Source organism: Schistocerca americana, chromosome 5 (assembly GCF_021461395.2).
Source record: "Schistocerca americana isolate TAMUIC-IGC-003095 chromosome 5, iqSchAmer2.1, whole genome shotgun sequence".
Lineage (NCBI taxonomy): Eukaryota > Metazoa > Arthropoda > Insecta > Orthoptera > Acrididae > Schistocerca > Schistocerca americana.
Genome location: NC_060123.1, coordinates 155,666,256 through 155,681,672, shown reverse-complemented (window position 1 = coordinate 155,681,672; position 15,417 = coordinate 155,666,256).

Sequence of the window (15,417 nt, the reverse complement as noted above, 5' to 3'; positions counted from 1 at the left end):
AGTGGGTTGGTAACCACATTTGGGAACAAGTATATCTGTAGCGACGTTCGGAAGCGATCAAGTGGAGCGCAATATAGTGGTTTAGGACAGCGGACAAGAGTGTATTTTGTGAATTGTGAACAGACTGTCGAGTGCTGTGATCGCAACATATGGATTTTATAGTATAGTTCAATTGCTTTATCTTGGCGGCTCGCGCATGCCCGCCCAGACGCGGGAGATTGCTGCGTTGCCAGTTGCACACGACGCACGCGCCAATAGAAGCAGCGCCATAGTATAGCATAGTTCGCAAGCTTACGTTTAGGGGGAGCGCGCAGTTCATGAAGTAAAGCCGCCACGGCCGCATTAACCCTTTCGCTGCTACAAAGACGTGCTCCCTGCATTCCGCGCTGTGCGCGATTTTGTCACTGCACTGCTCGCCTGTGCAGACACATCATGTTCCGACTGCTTTGACACTCTTATCAATCGATTCCACAAAAACTATATGGCCCAAAAATTAGATTTTTACACATCTTCTTGACTGATACCTTCCCCCCACAAATGACTTAATTTTGTTTCGATGTTCAATGCAGTTATTATGCAGCATTAAATATAGTAAACCATTGCACGAAATTTTGAAGAGTTTGCAGAGGTAAAAGTCCATAGAGTATACTTTCCGTATGGTCGATTTTAGTTGCCACAATGTTGAGAATGAAATGTGGACAAGATACCTAAATTTCATATAAAATTTACTGTATAACAATAGCTCATTTAAGGACCACATAGGTGTCGTATGTAATATTGACTTTAAAATAAATCCAAACGCGTCCGGTGTAAATAATACTTTTATTACAGTCGCGAAAGACGGAATATTTCTGAATATTACATACGACACCTATGTCGTACTTAAATTAAATGAGATATTGTTATACAGTAAATTTTATATGAAATTTAGGTATCTTGTCCACATTTCATTCTCAACATTGTGGCAACTAAAATCGACCATACGGAAAGTATACACTATGGACTTCTACCTCTGCAAACTCTTCAAAATTTCGTGCAATGGTTTACTACATTTAATGCTGCATAATAACTGCGTTGAACATCGAAACAAAATTAAGTCATTTATGGGGGGGAAGGCATCAGTCAAGAAGACGTGTAAAAATCAAATTTTTGGGCCAAATAGTTGTTGTGAAATCGAATGATAAGTGTGTCAAAGCAGTGGGAACACTATGTGTCTGCATAGGCGAGCAGTGCAGTGATGACAAAATCGCGCACAGCGCAGAATGCGGCGAGCACGTGTCTGCAGCAGCGAAAGGGTCATTGAAGACACAAAGCACTAGAAATTTCAAAAACTGCATTCAAACGAATATAATTCGTGAAGTAAGGCACTTCGATATTGTTTTTAAATAATGAAAATATTAAGCAGTGCACAAGGTGTGAACTCATAACCTTTCCCATAGCAGCCTAACATCTTAACCGTTACGCTAGGATTATAACACGGCACGCAAGATACTGATAAACGCTGTTGGTATGACTATGAATTACTCACGCTTCGTCGAACTACAATAGGAAATAAACAATTACCGCTGTTCTTTATTGCGAAAAAGTGGTTCGTGAGAGTGATACAAACACCTTTCCTTGCTATCGCCTGAATTAGGAGTCTTATTGCTTGTTTGGTTTAATTAATTAATAGAATATGAAGCAATTGGTATAAAGAATGCTTTTTCCAAACTTTCTATAAAAGAATGTCTGCTATGAAGACATTGCTTTTGTTCTATTACTTTATTTATGACTGAACGTTTCCAAAACTGAAGACACTCGTCCATGCTCTGCACTGCAGTCGAGATGTGGCAACGTCGTTCTCTGTTCATTGGCTGACTGTGTTTTGTGACGTCAGATGCGCAGAACGAACCTAAACTCGGCCGCCAACATAAATGACGCGCACTTTAGTGTTGTTGTGTCAGTTATTAATAGCCGCCCTTATGTAAGAGCCCCTCAGACTGCATTTTAAGTGTTTGTGAATACATTGAAGGAAAATAAACTACTTGTTCAAATTATAGATATACGTGGGTGACTCAATATTTTAAATATAACCGCAATACCTGCCTCAATTGTTTTGTTGCATTTTATTTCAGTTTAAAAAATTGAGTTTACAACAGGTGTGAGCTAGCCAGACATTGAGACCTAGCCACATCTCTGGGCCACTCAATTAAGGTGAGTGTAACAACTATATATATTTTCGTGCCGTAGCACATGGGGACTCCAGTCAGACTATTCAAACTTCAATGTGTAGTGCTCAGTACTGTTGCACCAGACATCCTGTATTTTGCCATGCATGTCGCCTACCTCCAGAGAAATTTGCAGCAGCACGAAAGAAATGGACATAATGTTAGCAGAAAGTCTGTGTCAGATAGTGATTGAGCATCTGTGCTCCGCATGGTGGAAAAGAAAGATGGTAAGCGGAGGTTATGTGGCGATTAACGAGCATTACATGATCTCATGATACCACTGTCTGGTACCAAACATCACTGATTTTTATTATGCAGTTAGTGGTCCATCCGTACTGAGTGTTGTCGATTGTGCTAAGGCGTTGTCATAGATTTCAGTGGCCAAGGAAGACATAAAGAAAATGCCATCATCACAGCTTTTGGAACATTCATTTCAATTTTATGCCCTATTGATTAAGGAATTCCGCACAATCGTAGAAGAAATTCATGTGGTGTTTCAAGTGATCTCACATTTGTCTTCTATCTCGACAATATTTTGATCTTTTCTAATTCCTTGCAAGAAAATTTACAACATTTGTGGAAAATCTTCCCAAACCTTGAGGATTTTGGCATCCTCATTAACGTACAGAAATGTGTGTTTACAAAACGGAGATTTCTTTTGTGGGTTGTAATGTCTGCTGCACTGGACTGGCCCTACTGCAAGAAAAGGTTTCAATTATTCAAAATACGACACCCCTACTATACACAGCAGCCTTCGGGGATTTATTGGAATGCTGAGCTTTTATTGCCATCTTTGCTGCAAGCTACAGCTGTGCAACAGCATTAGGATCTGCTCTCACTGGAAAAAAACATATCCAGCGAAAGAAAAAGTGAACGACCTATAGAAGCATCTAAAGCGATTGAAGCTTAATTGAAGGCAGCACTACCTAAAGCAACACTGCTAACATGTCCAAAGCATGGTGCATCAATCAGACTTTTTGTAGCTGCCAGTCAGGTAGCAGTAAATGCTGTCTTATTGCTAACAGATCCATGGATCTTGGCAGCCCCCAGCATTTTCCCCAGGCATCTTACAGAGGTACAAACTAAATGAAGCACTGTAGATAGAGAACTTTTCTCCACTTACCTGGCTTTTCAACACTTCTGACCTATTTTTAAGGGTCATCAATTTGCAGTTTTTACGGATCATTGGTCACTTACTTCTGTTCTACAGCAGTCAACTCAACTTATTTCGCCATGTCAATGTCGCCACACAAAATTTGTTGCAAAATTGACAACAGACGTTTGATACATCAAGGCAAAGGCAATATCATAGCTGACTCTCTTTCGAGAAATTTAGTCAGCATAACAACAGTAGAATGGGCTAAGAATGCAAATAGCCAGCTGACAAATTCTTTCATACAACAGTATGTCCTCAACAGAACATCTACCCTGTTTCACCTGATGTGTTTACCGACTGACAGATCTGAAAATGAAATTTGATTTGACTGTAGCTCCGATCTTTTACGGCCTCTGATCGCACAAGAATACCTCTGAGGGGTTTCCAGTATCATTCACAACATGTCATACCCCAGCATCAAAGCAATGGTCAAATTTGTGACAAGCAAAGTGGTCTAGCCAGATATCAAGAAAGACAGACACATGTGGGCATACAAAAACAAAGTTTCAAGGAATGTGCATGCAATGATTCAGGATTTTCGCTACTGTTTTGCACATGTCAACCTGGATTTTGTTGGCCCAGTAACATGTATCAACGCTCACTGCAACCATTAACAATCGTTGACCATTATACCAGGTGGGACGAAGCCATACTACTAGCAGAAAAACTGCACTTACTACTCCCATGCCTATTTTAGCCCAAGTGCTCATTATCAGTGGATCCCTTTTTCTGGGCACGAATTCCTTGAGAAAGATGCCCAGCCATGTCTTCACTCCAGCCACCTGCCATGAGTCTGAGTTGGTTGCTTCACCCAAAGTCCTTGGAAGGGAAGAAGATATATGATGCACGACATGCCACTGGTCCAAGCTGTGGCCACTACAGCTTTTCAATTGAGGGAAGCTACTGAGGCGACCACTAGATCGACCACTTGATTAAGTGCAGTGCTAAGTGTCGTGTGAAGCGACATCTTTCTGTAAGTGCACTTTTACTACTGATCTACTCAATCTGCATAAAACTTCAATAAATGGTTACTATCTTTTACATAATTTTCGGTTCTAGGCGCTTCAGTCTGGAACCGCGCGACTGGTATGGTCGCAGGTTCGAATCCTGCCTCAGGCATGGATGTGTGTGATGTCCTTATGTTAGTTAGGTTTAAGTAGTTCTAAATTCTAGGGGACTGATGACCTCAGATGTTGAGTCCTATAGTGCTCAGAGCCATTTTTTTACATAATACTCTCTTTGTAGTAGGCGCAACAGGAAGGTGATTTTTGTCACCATGACTGTTGCGTCGTTCTCGTCCAATTTGTGGACATATAAACAGATGTGTGCATGTCACGCCATGGCAGCTAGTTGACATTTCTGTCTGCCAATCCACAAACAAGCCTATGACGAAATTATCACTGCACCGCTAGGTTTTGATACCCACACTCACACAGATGACAAAATTGTCAATTGTTATGCATTATCTACTCCTCATTTTCTTTCTGACTATGACCACAGTGACAATTCAGTTGTGGTATCAATGCTTCAAGCAACTTAACTGTGCAGTAAGACAATACCGATAACGCTATTCTTATAGAAAAAGTGGAGAAATGGTTACCACTTTTCAACAAAAACTTGAAGGATTATTCAGACCTACATGCGAAAATTAAAGGATGTGAAGAGATCAGTCAAATAATATTTCCAAGTATTTGGGACAACTTGTTTCAGCTGGGACGGACAATCCCATGTTCGTATTTTTGCGTGTTACTGAAGATAAAATATGTAGTAATTCATCAAAACTTTCGATACACATTCGAAAACATTGAAAAAATTCCTTTGCTTGTTGCTGAAGTTTATGTAACATTATGTATACCTTTCCACTTACAGGCTGTTACTCCAAAGAGGCTGTACCCACTATTCTTGTTTATGATATTTCCTCTTATATTTCATGAGTTCACAAGTAATGACCGTCTTTCCAGAATCCATATCGACAAATGATGCTTAGATTTCAAAAAATGTTTCTTGAATATCATCTTTCGTGAGTACTCTCCAGTCTGATGATGTAGTGTGACAGTGACAGGATGTTTTTTGTCATCGTGACAATAAACGTCCATGTGCACTGCTCCTAAAACTTAAGCCCTACATTTTCATAGGAAATTTGCGATTTGCTTCGAAAACAAAGCATAATAATAAGATAAAGATTAAGAAGGCACAAAAGACAAAAGCCACTATTATGAAACGAGTGGGCACACAAAAATTGGTTGAAGCCCAGTTTACACTGGCACTGTCACTGGCACTGTCACATCAGGTTCTACTCATACTATTCATCACATCACATCAATTTACTTAACCTAGTACTGAACAGTGAGTGAGGTTATTAGTCACCATCCATCTTACAAAAATTCGATGCATAATATTGGAATTGAGATACTAACAATGATAAAGTTTATTAATGAAGAATTTTTATTCACCATTGATCATTTTACAATGAAATAGGCTTAGTCATTGTGGTATAATATGGGGTGTAGTAATACATACACAGTAATAAGTGCCAGTTGTACAATCTCTGCTTAGCAGCCAGTTAAGCTCTCAGAATAGAGCAAGAAACGCGTTATACACACCCAGAATAGTGTGTAACCAGAGACTAAACTTGGGCTGACTTAACCAATGACTTCTGGTCAGTTAGCGAGCCTAAGCAGGGAATAAGTTTTCAGGATGTCAGGCAGTGATGACGAGATTTGGCTGAACTTGTGATGGGCTAAACTGCGATTTTCCGGTCTCAGTGATTTATGTGAGTGCTACTTTTCAGTATCTGTTATTCGTAAGTGTGATTTGTTGCAGTTAGGAAACGCAGTTAACAAATCCAGTTCTTGTATCTCTCCGCACTCTACCACTGCTATTTCTGTGACTCCTAGTACTTTTGCGATTTCTGCGACTTCTGTAGTTTCTGTGACTCCTGCGATTTCTGAGATTTATCACAATATGAAAGAGTTACACTTGTCCACACAGAAAATTGCATCACAACAAAACTGTCAGTAGTAAGTATGTTTTACATTTGTTCTTCTGTTGGCTTTAATTTTGTATTAAAGAAATAATTGTGAAAATACTAATAGTATAAATAATATGTAAAAGGCCATACAGTACCAAAATAGCTTATAGACCATGATAAGTTAAAAACATAAATCTTGTCTTGTTGAGAATGGTCTTTCTGATCATGTTGCTCAGCTAGTTACAGTATATGACATAGCTCCATTCAGTAATTCAAAACCACCCTCCAAAGTTGTGTGTTCAGTTAATGACTCAACAATAAGAGTATTTCAAAACTGTGTCCCTGAGAAAGTAGTTAAATCTAATTATAAGAAACCATGCAAAAAACCTTGGCTTACTAAAGGAATAAAAATATCTTGTAACCACAAAAGGGAACTGTATCTAACAACAAGAAAGTGTAATGACCCAGAAACAGCCAAGTATTATTAAAACTACTGTGCTGCATTAAGAAACGTTATTAAAAAGTCCAGAAGCATGTGCATCATGTCTGAGATTAATACTTCTGATAACAAAATCAAAACAATTTGGAATATTATTACAAGGGATTCAGTAAAACCAAGAGTACAGGATGACGGCATCACCATCAAAGCGAATGGAAACTTAAGCGAATGGAAACTTGATAGACAACAAGCAGGAAGTCGAAAACATTTTGAACAATCATATTTTAAATGTTGTAGAGAAAATAGGATCTAAATGTTCATTAGAAGAAGCAAGGCAGTTAATGGAAGAGGCCTTACCCACACCATTTGATGCAATTGAAATTACACCCATCTCTCCCTCTTAACTTAGGAATATAGTAAACTCTCTCAAGAATAAAAGCTCACATGGAATTAATGGCATTTCCAGCAGGATTATAAAAGCTTGTTCCCAAGACATATGTGGGATTCTTAGCCACATATGTAATAGCTCTCTGACGCAGGGTATTTTCCCAGATAGACTGAAGTATGCCATTGTTAAACAACTTCATAAAAAAGGGGATACATCTGATGTCAACAACTACCGCCAAATCTCTCTTCTGACTGCTTTATCCAAAATTCTTGAAAAAGTAATGTATTCTAGAGTAGCTCTACACCTTTGTAAAAATAAAGTTTTAACAAAATGCCAGTTTGGCTTCCAGAAGGGTTTTTCAACGGAAAATGCTATATATACTTTCAATAATGAAATATGAAATGCTCTGAGTAACCGGAAGTCCCCTGTTGGGATTTTTTGTGGTCTATCAGAGGCTTTTGATTGTGTAAATCATGGAATACTTCTAGATAAGCTCAAGTACCGTGGTATGAAGGGGACAGTGCTCAAATGGTTGAAATCATACCTAACTGGAAGAGTGCAGAAAGTTGAAATAAGCAGTTCACATAATATGGAAAAAACTGGTGATTTCTGAAACTGGGGAACAATCAAGAATGGGGTGCCACAGGGTCATTCTTGGGTCCTCTGCTGTTCTTAATATATATTAATGACTTGCCATTCTGTATTCACGAAGATGCAAAGCTGATACTTTTTGCCAATGATACAAGTATAGCTGTCACAACCAACAGACAAGAATTAACTGATGAAATTGTAAAAGATGTTTTTTAGAAAATCATTAAGTGGTTCTCTGCAAATAGGCTCTCATTAAACTTTGACAAAACACAGTATATACAGTTCCACACAGTAAATGGAATGAATACAGACGTTGATCAAAAATCGGTAACTAAAGTAGAATATTCAAAATTTCTAGGTGTATGCAGTGATGAGGGGTTGAACTGGAAAAAACACACCGATGATCTACTAAAACGTTTGAGTTCAGCTACTTACGCTATTAGGGCCACTGCAAATTTTGGCGATATACATCTGAGTAAATTAGCCTACCACACCTATTTTCATTCTCTGCTTTCGTATGGCATCATATTCTGGGGTAACTCATCATTGAGTAAAAGAGTGTTCATTGCACAAGAGCATGTAATCAGAATAATTGCTGGAGCTCATCCAAGATCATCCTGCAGACACTATTTAAAGAGCTAGGGATCTTCACTGTAGCCTCACAATATATATACATTCACTTATGAAATTTGTTATTAACAATCTGAACGAATTCAAAAGTAATAGCAGTGTTCATGGCTACAACACTAGGAGAAAGGATGATCTTCACTACTCAAGGTTAAATCTAACTTTGGCTCAGAAGGGGGTAAATTATGCTGCCACAAAAGTCTTTGGTCACATCACTAATAGCATCAAAAGTCTGACAGATAGCCACATAGCATTTAAAAGGAAATTGAAAGAATTTCTTAATGCCAACTCCTTCTACTCATTAGATGAATTTTTGGGTATAGTAAGTGGGTAATTTCCCCAACCTCCCCCCCTCAAAACAATTAAAAATATTAAGTGTCATAATATTTTGTGTAATATAATATCTTGTAGAGACACCTTTGATTAACCTGTCACGTTCCACAATATTTCAAAGTGTCGTATTCATGATCTATGGAACAAGTACTAATCTCTCTAACAACTGTCCAAAAAAATTGAAAAAATTTCCATCGTTTGTCTTTCGCCTTCCGTCATAGCAAAATATCTCTTTTCTGACACTTACAGTGGCCGCGTTAGGCTTTATTCTCATTGGCAATAACTTTTATCGCAGCGTGTCAGGGCTTTTCCTTTATGTACCTGTACATCTAGATCCTTGCAGAACACCTGTGCTAATTCCTATTAAGGAAGAATTTACATTTCTGACTGAGACAAATTCTTTCCCGTGTTTAAATAAGAACTCATTACAGATAATATGCAATTACATATCCCATGAAATTTCATTTTCTTTAGTAGATTATCGATAGGAATGTAACTGAACATTTTGCTTTGACCACATAACATCCATGATACCATGCTTTTGTCTTCAAGAGCTGTTAAAATCTGGGCCATAATTTCCAAAACATCTGCTGTTGTGTTTCTCTCCTTGCGAAAACCACACTGATTGTTACGTAGGGAAAGTGGTTTCAAAGCAGCTGCTTAATCATTTGTGTAGCAGTGCTTCAAATACATTTGAAAAGAATGGTGCAATTGAGACTGCTCTGTAGCTTTGGGGAAGTTGTTGGTCCCTTTTTAAAAACTGGGATAAGTTACGATAACTTGAGTAAATTACAAATTCTATATTCTACACGTTTATTAAAAGTAAAAGCTTGTATGGGGAACTGAGTGTAATGTCTTTTTGATGACACAATTTGACAGAAATATCATTCCATACTTTAAGAGCCTGAAAATTTGAAAAGAACTTTTATAACATGAGGAGATGTGATAGTGGTCCATTGAAATACCTGATCTCCTGGCAGTGAGGCCCTAATCAGGTCCATTGGAGACGAACTTGTCAGATAAAATTGTTTCCTATTTCTTTAAGCAATTTTAAAAAGGAATGATTTATTTCCTCAGGACCGAGCAGAGCTGCTTGTATACATTTTGGTGTGTTGCCTTGTTTTATTATTTGCCATGCTGCCTTGCATTTACTGGGAGTCCCTTCTATATAGCTTTCCACTGCTAGATTTTTGCCAGCAGGAGCTTAGCTTTTTAGAATTTTTGCATTTAAGATATGGCCTGTGAATGGAGTTACTCTACTCTGACCCTTTGGGAAAGGCAAGTTTATGCATCTTGTGGAATAAAAGCTTGTTTCATCTTATTTCCAACAGTTCTTCGGAAAACCAGTTCACCTTTATTTGGATGCACTTGCAGATCTAATTTTTTTTACTGTCATACAAAAATTCCATAAATCTACATATTTCTCTAAAAAGTTCTCAAATACCATTTCAGTTTATCTTTTGCCAGAGTGAGAATTATAAACAAAGTTCCAATTAGCACAACCTAGTCAATCTATTAACACTCTTATGTACTCTTACTTCTGCTTTCTTACCAATACCACTTTACATCCTCTGGTATTAACTGGTTACCTCTTACAGAGGGAAAGGACTGGAGGCTTATGTCAGCCAGGCCTCCTGATAGAACTCTGTAAAATCTTTTCTATGGAAATTCTTGATAGTTTAGTCTATGCAGGCAATATTCCATCTAATATAGTTGTTTGTACAATATAGGCCCAGTGGTCTTAGTATATTCAGAAATGTCCTTGTGAATTGCCCATTTGTGTTTGCCATTTCTATGTTAAAATAAAAAAGTTAACAATTCTTGACTTAATCTCGAAGCAAACTTCACTACGTATATTCTTGATCGATTTTGATGATACAGTGCTCAGAAGTTAAACAACATTTCAAAATATCGGCATTTGTTTGCTAATGGAAAGTACAGGGTGATTCACAAAGATATGCAAATATTTTAATATGTTATTCTACCACTGAAACTAAAGAAAAATTTCATATAAAAATAGGTTCGCAAATGCTTCATTACCTTTCATTGCCTTTTAAATTATCGTACACATTCATACAGTTTCATTTAACGTTATTACCAATTTTTTTCAAAATTTAATTCTTTACAGCTTCTGTTGAAATCTTTGTGCAATTGTCTGGAATTTAAAAAACAAAATGCGCCAAGTAGTTAATAAATTATAAATTTTACCAAATTACTTCTTAGCTTCTCTGGATGTTCTGGAAAATTACTGCATATACATGACTGGGACATGTTTTATTAGATTCACCAGATCAATAATAACCAAATAAAGGGAAATCATGCTTCAATTTAACCTTGAACAATTTTGCAATGGTTTCAGATTAGCGAAGTTGCTAAATTTCAGGCTAAATCTTTTATTAGCATTAACTCTGTAACAAAACATTTGCGGACCTTTGTTTATATGAACTTTTTCTTTAGTTTTACTTGTAAAGTAACATATTATAATATTTGCATATCTTCTTGAATCATCTTGCATATACATATAAACAGATCAAACATCATTTATATGGCAATAAATAGAGCCTGTGTACCTTACCCATTACTTTTTTTTCTCTTACGTAACACATAATGTCCTGCAACTGTATTTTTCTCCTTCAACAGAAGCAAATTTTCCATTTAAAATGTTATTTAATGAAAACTGCTACAGAAACTTGAGTTTTTATTTATATATTGTCTGGGCATCAGGTCTGTTCTGTTACTGTACAACCTAAATAATTTTTTGCTTTCATATACCTGACCTTGCTTGTGCAAAAACGCTCAGTGGAAAAAAATATCCAAGTTGTCACTGAAATTACCCAGTTTGCCACGAAAATACAGTACAATAATAGAATGACTATTAAGAACGGAAAATAAACACAATATCAACTGCTACAAAACGCATGAGCAAGGTGCAAATAGGTCATCTTCTGATGTTAGCAGTCGACACACCGTCATAACATTCCTCAGGATCCTTAATGTGCCGTGACAATCCATTGATGGTGTCTGTGAATGCTCAGGGCGGACAAGAAATTGCGTACCTGTTATAAATCACAGTGATTGAGAAGTCACCTATATCACATAAGAACGAGTCAGAATCTGGCTGCTATTTCAGTCACAACTAGGTGTTGTAGTCTTTATAATCGAACACCATGTGGCCTCTGTTGGCCGAATTCAGTTCTTCTTCCCGTGAACCTACTGTCTAGCTGGGATTTCAGTGACAAGTTTGATATTTTATAATCTATACCTCCTTGGTGATATTTTATTCCGTGTATTAAGCTTTATGTGTGCTTTCATGTAGACTACTTAATGTATTAATAAATTGTTCCAATCAGAAACCGCCCGAAAATTACTCTGCTAACAGCTTATGGGCCCAGAATTGTAAATCGGCATAATATTCTAAAAAAAATTACGAGCTCACCGGCTCGGGAAAATTAGCAGCACCGCGCGGTAATTTGGAACGACGTAATCGCTAAAATCATGGTACCAGTAAATATCGATTCATTGCCTACGATAGAAAAACTGATGGGAATAGTAAACTACAGTACATGGCAGTTCACTATGAGAAAATAATTAGAGCAGGTACAATTGTGGGGATCTGTCAGTGGCGAAGTACAGGATGCAACTAAGTTTGTACAGCAAGAGCCAAAATTATACTCTCCGTCCATCCATCGATATATGTTCACTTGCAAGATACATCCACAGCAAAAGAAGCGTGGTACAAGTCAAAGCAAGTCTGCGAAGATTCTTCTCTCTTCAGATGGATAGGGTTATTAAAAACGTTATTGTCAATCAGACTGGAGAATTGTTCGTCAGTAGGACAATATGTATCAAAGATAATTTTCACGCCACAAAAATTAAATGGATTGAATTTTGAAGTTAAAGAACATTGGATTAAGTGTATTCTGCTTGCAGGCTTACCAGACGAATATGGTTATGTTGTTGTTGTGGTCTTCAGTCCTGAGACTGGTTTGGTAAAGCTCTCCACGCTACTCTAGACTGTGCGAGCTTCTTCATCTCCCAGTACTTACTGCAACCTACGTCCTTCTGAATCTGCTTAGAGTATTCATCTCGGTGGTCTCCCTCTACGATTTTTACCCTCCATGCTGCCCTCCAATGCTAAATTTGTGATCCCTTGATGCTTCAAAACATGTCCTACCAACCGGTCCCTTCTTTTTGTCAAGTTGTGCCACAAACTCCTCATTTCCCCATTTCTATTCAATACCTCCTCATTAGTTATGTGATCTACCCACCTAATCTTCAGTATTCTTCTGTAGCACCACATTTCGAAAGCTTCTATTCTCTTCTTGTCCAAACTATTTATCGTCCATGTTTCACTTCCATACATGGCTACACTCCATACAAATACTTTCAGAAACGACTTCCTAACATTTAAATCTATACTCGATGTTAACAAATTTCTCTTCTTCAGAAACGATTTCCTTGCCATTGCCAGTCTACATTTTATATCCTCTCTACTTCGACCATCATCAGTTATTTTACTCCCTAAATAGCAAAACTCCTTTACTACTTTAAGTGCCTCATTTCCTAATCTAATTCCCTCAGTATCAACCGATTTAATTTGACTACATTCCAATATCCTCGTTTTGCTTTTGTTGATGTTCATCTTATATCCTCCTTTCAAGACACTGTCCATTCCGTTCAACTGCTCTTCCAAGTCCTTTGCTGTCTCTGACAGAATTACAATGTCATCGGCGAACCTCAAAGTTTTTATTTCTTCTCCATGAATTTTAATACCTACTCCGAATTTTTCTATTATTTCCTTTACTGCTTGCTCAATATACATATTGAATAACATCGAGGAGAGGCTACAGCCCTGTCTCACCCCCTTTCCAACCACTGCTTCCCTTTCATGCCCCTCGACTCTTATAACTGCCATCTGGTTTCTGTACAAATTGTAAATAGCCTTTCGCTCCCTGTATTCTACCCCTGCCACCTTTAGAATTTGAAAGAGAGTATTCCAGTTAACATTGTCAAAAGCTTTCTCTAAGTCTACAAATGCTAGAAACGTAGGTTTGCCTTTTCTTAATCTTTCTTCTAAGATAAGTCGTAATGTTAGTATTGCCTCACGTGTTCCAACATTTCTACGGAATCCAAACTGATCTTCCCCGAGGTCTGCTTCTATCAGTTTTTTCATTTGTCTGTAAAGAATTCGCGTTAGTATTTTGCAGCTGTGACTTATTAAACGGTAGTTCGGTAATTTTCACATCTGTCAACACCTGCTTTCTTTGGGATTGGAATTGTTATATTCTTCTTGAAGTCTGAGGGTATTTCGCCTGTCTCATACATCTTACTCACCAGATGGTAGACTTTTGTCAGAACTGGCTCTCCCAAGGCTGTCAGTAGTTCTAATGGAATGTTGTCTACACCGGGGGCCTTGTTTCGACTCAGGTCTTTCAGTGCTCTGTTAAACTCTTTACGTAGTATCATATCTCCCATTTCATCTTCATCTACATCCTCTTCCATTTCCATATTATTGTCCTCAGGGACGTTGCCCTTGTATAGACCCTCTATATACTCCTTCCACCTTTCTGCTTTCCCTTCTTTGCTTAGAACTGGGTTTCCATCTGAGCTCTTGATATTCATACAAGAGGTTCTCTTTCCTCCAAAGGTCTCTTTAATTTTCCCGTAGGCAGTATCTATCTTACCCCTAGGGATATAAGCCTCTACATCCTTACATTTGTCCTCTAGCCATCCCTGCTTAGCCATTTTGCACTTCCTGTCGATCTCATTTTTGAGACGTTTGTATTCCTTTCTGCCTGCTTCATTTACTGCATTTTTATATTTTCTCCTTTCATCAATTAAATTCAATATTTGTTCCGTTACCCAAGGATTTCTATTAGCCCTCGTCTTTTTACCTACTTGATCGTCTGCTGCCTTCACTACTTCATCCCCCAGAGCTACCCATTCTTCTTCTACTGTATTTCTTTCCCCCATTCCTGTCAATTGTTCCTTTATGCTCTCCCTAAAACTCTCTACAACCTCTGGTTTAGTCAGTTTATATAGGTCCCATCTCTTTAAATTAGCACCTTTTTGTAGTTTCTTCAGTTTTAATCTACAGTTCATAACCAATAGATTGTGGTCAGAGTCCACATCTGCCCCTGGAAATGTCTTACAATTTAAAACCTGGTTCCTAAATCTCTGTCTTACCTTTATATAATCTATCTGATACCTTTTAGTATCTCCAGGATTCTTCCATGTATACAACCTTCTTTTATGATTCTTGAACCAAGTGTTAGCTATGATTAAGTTATGCTCTGTGCAAATTTCTACCAGATGGCTTCCTCTTTTATTTCTCTCCCCCAATCCATATTCACCTACTATGTTTCCTTCTCTCCATTTTCCTACTGACGAATTCCAGTCACCCATGACTATTAAATTTTCGTCTCCCTTCACTATCTGAATAATTTCTTTTATCTCATTATACATTTCATCAATTTCTTCATCATCTGCAGAGCTAGTTGGCATATACACTTGTACTACTGAAGTAGTCATGGGCTTTGTGTCTATCTTGGCCACAATAATGCGTTCACTATGCTGTTTGTAGTAGCTTACCCGCACTCCTATTTTTTTATTCATAATTAAACCTACTCCTGTATTACCCCTATTTGATTTTGTATTTGTAACCCTGTATTCACCTGACCAAAAGTCTTGTTCCTCCTGCCACCG